Source organism: Vigna umbellata, chromosome 6, assembly GCF_029865625.1.
Source record: "Vigna umbellata cultivar VRB3 chromosome 6, Vumbellata_1.0, whole genome shotgun sequence".
In the NCBI taxonomy this organism is placed as follows: domain Eukaryota; kingdom Viridiplantae; phylum Streptophyta; class Magnoliopsida; order Fabales; family Fabaceae; genus Vigna; species Vigna umbellata.
Window position 1 is genome coordinate 1,211,381 of NC_142170.1, and position 8,162 is coordinate 1,219,542.

The following is an 8,162-nucleotide window of genomic DNA, read 5'->3' on the forward strand; positions in this document are numbered from 1 at the left end:
ACATTATAGTTTGTGTTGGCAAACTTCAGTTCTTGGCAGACTTTGTGGTGATGAAGATGGAGACAGAGAAGATACCTATCATACTTGGAAGACCGTTTATGAAAACGGCCAAAGCTATCATTGATGGAAATGAAGGTATAGTAGTGCTCCAGGACAGAGAGGAGAGAGTGGTGGTAGACGTCTTCAAAGATGAGACGCAAGCAAAGGAGGAAGAAGCTAGTTATAAAGTTGCATTTCAAAATGCACCCATGAGTAACCGTAAAGATGAAAATCTCAAGGTTGCAGGTAACCATTGTTTGTTGTTTCAGGTACCCAACGAAGAAAATATTGGAAGAGGAGGAGAAATTCCTAGTGACTGGGAGAAAAGAAGACTCCAACTTGGCACACCTGTAAGAATCAAGAACAAGTTGTGGGTTGTGAAAGGCTTTAAAGAGAAGGAGATGATAGAGATAGAGTCTCCATATTCTAGAAGGACCAAAACAGTTCACAGGAAACAGTTGAGGAGTTGGTGGAATGACAACATCAACTATAAAGAAGATGAAACTTAAACTTTATTGGGTCAAGCTAATGACGTTAAAAGAGCGCTTGCTGGGAGGCAACCCAGTGGATTTAAAAACTTTTGATTTGGCTATGTAATTTTTAATTTTTGGACTCTATTTTTGTAACTATTTTGTTGGAGATAGCATCTACTGAAGGATGGATGCTAGGTGGTTAAGTATCTACTGAAGGATACTATGTTTGTAACACCTACTGATGGGTGTTGGTAAGAAAATTTTGCACCTACTAATGGCTGTTGGTGGATTTTGGGTCAGGCTCGTGACGTTAAACAAGCGCTACCTGGGAGGCAACCCAGTTGATTGAATATTTCTGTTTGTTTATTTTAGTTAGGGTTTGCATAAGCATTTTAAACATTGAATTGCAGGGAACCAGTGAGGGGCATGTATGGGAGGCATGTAGGTTAAGAAAAGAAGGAGAAGAGCACATCACGAAAGTACCGCTGAGCGGTACTCTCACAGATGGGCTTTAGTTCCCCTTAGCGGGACCCGAGCCCATTAGGGTATTTTTAAACCCTAAGCTGCGCAAGTTCTCATACTTTCAGGTTTTTCTCTGCACAAACACCCCCACATACCTTCTCCAAGGTTTTCCACATCTTTCCACTCTTCCCTCTTAAGAAAATTTCTCTTCCACTCACTTTTTCACTAGTGTGCTATCAAAGTTTGGGGTTGGAAGAGAGCATTCTAGCTTGGAAGCATTCTCATTGCATTTAGTATCTCCACCCAAGTAAGTAAAATGCATTTTGTTCATTCTAGGGTTCTTGAATTTGAATATGATTGTCAAAGCATGAATATTTAGGGGTTTTGATTTCTATGCATGATTTGATTATATGTTTGATGTTTGAACCGATTAAACTGCATGATTATGAACTGGAAAACTGAAAATTGCATTTGGGTGGAGTTAGGACAACTTTAAAACAAGATTTTCAAAAATCTGCAGAGTTACCGCTGAGGGGTAAACTGCCGCTGAGCGGCACTTTGCCAGATTTGGTTTTTCTGGTTTTTTGTGATCTGGACTATGGCACTGGTGGCGCTGAGGGGAAATTCTGGCCCTCAGCGGTGGTTTAGCTTCGAAAGGAGTTGTGTTCTGTGTTTACTAATGATTAACATCATGTTCTGTGGTTTTGTATTTGTGTTTGAATGCAGGAATGACATCCTCTTCAGGAAAGAGATTGAAAACCATGGCAACCAAGAGAAAGGAAAAGGAACCAGAGCAACCCCACTCTAGCAGGTTCCTCTCTAGGAAACATGAGAAGTACTTTAGGGTGGTTGAGGACAGGAGACTTCTGATGGAGAGAAAGGTTGGAATGATACCTAACTTTGCTCCTCAATTTGGAGAACAAGTGTTAGGGAATGACTGGGGAAAGCTAGCCACCTATCCTGCACCTGCCAACATAGCTGTGGTAAAGGAATTTTACACCAATGCAAAGAAGATTGGTGATTATCCAGCTGAGAATTATTTGGGCTATGTCAGAGGCCATGCTATCAGGTATGAACCTGATTCTATCAACAACTTCCTGGACACTGTGTGGGCTGGTGAGTAATGCCAGTTTGCTCTTTGCATGGAGGAAGGTGTTGATTATGAGGATGTGGAGAGAGTACTGTGTATACCTGGAGGACACTTCCAAAGGAATCGATCTGGCTCAGTGGTTAACATTAGGAGGACGGATTTGACTCCTCTTGCAAAGTATTGGATGGCGTTTTCTCGTGCCAACATTCAGCCATGTTCACATGTGTCAGATATTACTCTCAACAGGGCACTATTCATCTACTGTGCTATCAGAAACTTGAATGTTAATATTGGGCAGGTGATAGCTGATGAGATTAGTGTGTGCGCCAATACCTCAAACAACAAAGCACCACTAGGACATCCCTCTTTGATCACTCACCTTTGCAAGATAGCTGGGGTGGACACTTCTGCTCCACCATTTGAGAGGCCAAGAAAAGCTATTGATGAGGCTTATTACAGACAGTACTGTGGAGGTGAGGAAGCAGCTCAGCCAGTTCCACCACGCCGTGCTCGTAGAGAGAGAGGGCCAACACAGAGCCAGACATCTGCTGAGACACATGAAGCAGAACCATTCCATATGAGGGACATGTATATGTCTCTTATAGGTGCTCAGTTGCAGTCCATTCACAGAGGGCAGGTGGCCACTACTGAGATGATTGTGGGGATGTATGATACACCTCCAGCCCACAGGTGGACTATGGATGAATTCCATAATGTGGTAGCTTGGCCAGAGGAGCCAGTGCATGGAGGAGCTGAAGCAGCTGAAGCTTCAGTTAGAGAGATGGAAGAAGATGAAGCTGATGAGGATGATGCATTTGAAGATGATGAAGATGAGGAGGAAGAGGAAGATACAGAGGACAGCTCAGATTGATGAGGAGCTGAGATAGCATTTACTGATGAATGTTATCATATGCTTATGCGTTTGTTGGTTTAAGTTTTCTGAACTTATTTGTCTTTGTTTTTAGATTAGGGTTTGATGTACTCTATTGGAAACCTGGTTTGTGTGATGGTTTGGTATTAACTGTGATTGTTTGATAAGTAATGCTTGATGATGCTTATTGATTGATTGATGTTGAGATGATGTGCACATTAAAATGTTTATACAGGTGATTCACAAGCTTTGTGAACAAATGCATGATATCATGATTGTGATTGTGAGATTAAGCAGGATGTGTATGTCAAATATGGATGAGCTTATATGTGAGGTTTTGAGCTCCAGAGTTGGTATTGTTAAATGCTATTACTTTGAAAGCATGAATGACTTTGCCCAGGTTTTCTATGATTGAATCAATTGCTTGTTTTGCATCATATGATCAAGGCCGTTTGTTGGAACCCTTTTTATTGGCCAAATTCATAAAGTTAGCCCACTAAAAGAGAACACTTTGTGTTCTATCCTTTGAACCCTTAGCCTTGAACATACACTAAAATCCTTGATTGAAAATCTTTACCTTGAGTTAAGTAGAAGATATTGTGTGGTATTGTTACATGTTCAAGTTTAGGGTTATTGGGAAAACATGAAAAAGGAAAAGCATTGAGCTAATAGCTAAAAAGTAAGAATATGCAAAGAAAAAGAAAAGACAAGAAAAAAAGAAGCAAAGCTCAATACAAATGCAAAAGGCAAGTTGGGAAAAATAAGAATAATTGTGTTGATTATGATTCTCTTAACTCAAGAATTTTGTGATCCAGAAAAACCAATTTTCTTGTTAGCCCAGCCACATTATAAGCCATTGAAAAGTCCTTGTGATGATGCATGCTTGTGAATGTTTTTGATTGTGGTGAAATGAAAGGCAAAGTTGATTCATGTGACATTGTGATAGTGGAGTGAATGAGTGTTTACCTCTTATACACTTGTGTGTTGAGTGAAACACTTTACCTAGTGAGGAAATATTCCATTAGCACATGAACATCCATGCTTAATTGATTGGTCATTCATGAAAAAGAGCATTTGTTGGGTATTAACTGACTTTGTGAAACACTAAAGCATGTGCACATCTTGATTGAACTCTTGGTCATAAGTTTGATTGAAGTTTTTACTTATCTACAAAGAGGATTTTTGAATGAGTGAACCATCATATGAATTGGTTGAAGATTGAGTTACATCTTGTTTGCTTGAGGACAAGCAAAGTTCTAAGTTTGGGGTTGTGATAACAGTTGAAAAACTGTTATTTTCATGCTTAAAATTGACACAAAAAGCAACCTTTACACTTAGAAACTAGCTTGAAATCATGCTTTTATCCATATTTTCAAAAATAAGAGAGCTGGACAGGTTTATGCTTGATTTCAGTGTTTTTGTGCAGGTTTTAAGGTGAATTTGGTGAAAGAAGTGAAGAAGGAGAGAGATGAAATCAGAAAAGACATCAAAAAGTGCAAAAGGAGAAGCCGCAAGTACCGCTGAGCGGCAGTTTACCACTGAGCGGCATTCAGGAGCTTACGGGAGATCCGCTGAGGGGCAAAATGGCCGCTGAGGGGAAGAAATGACTCACGCACTTACCGCTGAGCGGCAATTTACCGCTGAGCGGCACTTTTATGGGCTTGGACCTAATTTTCTATAATTTACGAATAATATATAAGCTTTAGGGTTTCCTAGGGTTAGGTATCTTTGGCAGAAACGAAGCAAACACTCTCTCTTCCACCCCTTTGAAGGAGGATCTTGGATGCTCAGGCTTCCTCTTCACCTTTCTAGGGTTTTATCTTTCATTCTTTCATTGTTATTCATCTAGGTTCACCATGAATATGGTGAACTAAACCTTGTATGTTTGTTGGGGAATCAATGTAATCTTTTGAAGCTCTCATATATGGAATTTGCTTTTACATCTTATATTTAAGATTTATGCTTTCTTTCATCATTAGTTAAGGTTTTTCCTCTTTGCTTAATGCTTGCGTTGTTTAACTCATTCGATGCATGATTATTGATTTTGTCGATACGGGAACGTACGGGGAAGTCTAGATCCGGGAATCTCTCCCAATATTATATTGGTTGTCGTTAAGCTCCTGCACTTGATGAACTAATTATTAGGAATGCTAGGAATTGTATGAACTCGTAATTAGGGAGAAGCCTTCTTGAAAGGTACTTTAGAGAGTGGCATTAACAATGATGATTTGAATGTTGAATTCCGAAAATATATGAGAGTGGATGAGATGAAATTGCCCCCAACAACATATTCATACGTATATTTCATTGAAAGTGTTTATGTTTTGCCTTTGCCATTGATCAAAACTTCATGCATACATGTTTATTTTCGTCTTTTGCATAATATAATCCAAATATTTCGTCTTTAAGTCTTAGCTAATCAACAAACCACACAACTAAACTAGGTCGTGAGTCCTTTGGGAAGAACGATACTTGGTCTTACCAAGTTTATAACTTGAACGATTCGTTCATACTTGGCAATAGTAAAACAAGTTTGTGACATCATATTTTGGTGTTCATAAATTTGTCCATCAAGGGCGTCGAGGTCTTCGATTCATATTCAGAAGAAAACTTTCGTTTGCGTGCAATGTTGTTTTGCACCATAAATGATTTCCCAGCATATGGGAACTTGAGTGGTTACAGTGTTAAAGGTCATTTTGCATGTCCGATTTGTGAAGAAAATACTAGCTATCTTCAACTAAAGCATGGGCAGAAAACTGTGTACACAAGACACCGAAGATTCCTTCCTCGAAATCACCCTTACCGTAGATTGAAAAAAGCGTTTAATGGAAGTCCTGAGGATGATGTAGTGTGCAGACCACGTAATGGGGAAGAAGTATACGACCAAGTGAGGAACATTGATGTTGTCTTCGGAAAACATAAAAAGAAGACCGTTGAGAAAAACATTTGGAAAAACCGATCAATATTCTTTAATCTTCCATATTGGTGTAAACTTGATGTGCGACATTGCATAGACGTGATGCATGTTGAAAAAAATGTATGTGATAGTGTTGTTGGGACTTTACTAAACGTTAAAGGAAAGACAAAAGATGGAGTGAAAGCACGACAAGACTTGGGACATGGGAATCCGTTCTAAGTTACATCTGCAATCCACACGAAGACTGATAACAATTGAAAAACTGTTATTTTCATGCTTAAAATTGATACTAAAAGCAACCTTTAACACTTAGAAACTAGCTTGAAATCACACTTTTGGTTATATTTTTAGAAATAAGAGAGTTGGACAGGTTTATGCTTGATTTCAGTGTTTTTGTGCAGGTTTTAAGATGAATTTGGTATAAGAAGTGAAGAAGGATAGAGATGGAATCAGAAAAGACATCAAAAAGTGCAAAAGGAGAAGCCGCAAGTACCGCTCAGCGGCAGTTGATGGACAAATTTATGAACACAAAAATATGATGTCACAAACTTGTTTTCAATCGGCAAGTATGACCGAATCGTTCAAGTAATAAACTTAGTTAGACCAAGTATCGTTCTTCCCAAAGGACTCACGGCCTAGTTTAGTTATGTGATTTCTTAATTAACTAAGACTTACAAACGCATTAATTGGGGTTTAAAATGCAAGACAGAAAATAAATATGTATGCATGAATATTGATCAATGGCAAAAAGCAAAAGATAAACACTTTCAATGAAATTTATGTATGGATATGTTGTTGGGGGTCAATTTCATCTTATCCACTCTCATATATTTTAGGAATTCAACAATCAAATCATCATTGTTAATGCCACTCTCTAATGTACCTTTCTAGAAGGCTTCTCCCTAATCACGAGTTCATACAATTCCTAGCATTCCTAATGATCAGTTCATAAGTGCAGGAGCTTAACGACAACCAATATAAAATTGGGAGAAATTCCCCGGATCTAGACTTCCCCGTACGTGCCCGTATCGACAAAACCAATAATCATGCATCGAATGAGTTAAACAATGCAAGCATTAAGCAAAGAGGAAAAACCCTAACTAATGATGAAAGAAAGCATAAGTCTTAATTAAAAGATGTAAAAACAGATTCCATATATGAGAGTTTCATAAGATTACATTGATTCCCCAACAAACATACAGAGTTTAGTTCACCATATTCATGGTGAACCTAGATGAATTACAATGAAAGAATGAAAGAATAAACCCTAAAAAGGTGAAGAGGAAGCCTCAGCATCCAAGATCCTCCTTCAAAGGGGTGGAAGAGAGAGTGTTTTCTTCGTTCCAGCCAGAGATGCCTAACCCTAGGAAACCCTAAAGCTTATATATCATTCGTAAATTACAAAAAAGTCAAATCCAAGCCCATTAAAGTGCCGCTCAACGGTAAAATACCGCTCAGCAGTGAGTGCGTGACTTGTTTTCTCCCCTCAGCGGCCATTTTGCCCCTCAGCGGACCTTACGTGACTTCCAGAGTGCCGCTCAGCGGTGAGTGCGTGACTTGTTTTCTCCCCTCAGCGGCCACTTTGCCCCTTAGCGGACCTCTCGCAAGCTTCTGAGTGCCGCTCAGCGGTAAACTGCCGCTGAGCGGTGACTTCGGCTTCTCCTTTTGCACTTTTTATTGTCTTTTCTGATTTCATCTCTCTCCTTCTTCACTTCTTTCACCAAATTCACCTTAAAACCTGCACAAAAACACTGAAATCAAGCATAAACCTGTCCAGCTCTCTTATTTCCAAAAATATAAAGAAAAGCATGATTTCAAGCTAGTTTCTAAGTGTAAAGGTTGCTTTTAGTGTCAATTTTAATCATAAAAATAACAGTTTTTCAACTGTTATCACAACCCCAAACTTAAAACTTTGCTTGTCCTCAAGCAAATAATATGTAACTCCATCTTTAAACCAATTCATATGATGGTTCACTTCATTCAAAAATCTTCTTTTCAAGATAAGCAAAAACTTCACTCAAACTTATGACCAAGAGTTCAATCAAGATGTTCACATGCTTTAGTGTTCACAAAGTCATTTAAATTCCAACAAATGCTATTTTCATGAATGATCAATCAATTAAGCATGGATGTTCATGTGTTCATGTGATATTTCCTCACTAAGTCAAGTGTTTCACTCACACTCAAGTGTATAAGAGATGATCACTCATTCACTCTACTATCACAATGTTACATGAATTAACTTTGCCTTTCATTTTACCACAATCAAAAAAATTCACAAGCATGCATCATCACAAGGACTTTTCTATG

General features: G+C 38.7%; 1 pseudogene; it reads left to right on the forward strand.

Annotated features, from left to right (window-relative positions):
- The first annotated feature begins 5,558 nt into the window (after positions 1-5,558).
- LOC148196555 (uncharacterized) overlaps positions 5,559-8,162 on the forward strand; it is a 44,114-nt pseudogene continuing 41,510 nt past the window's right edge.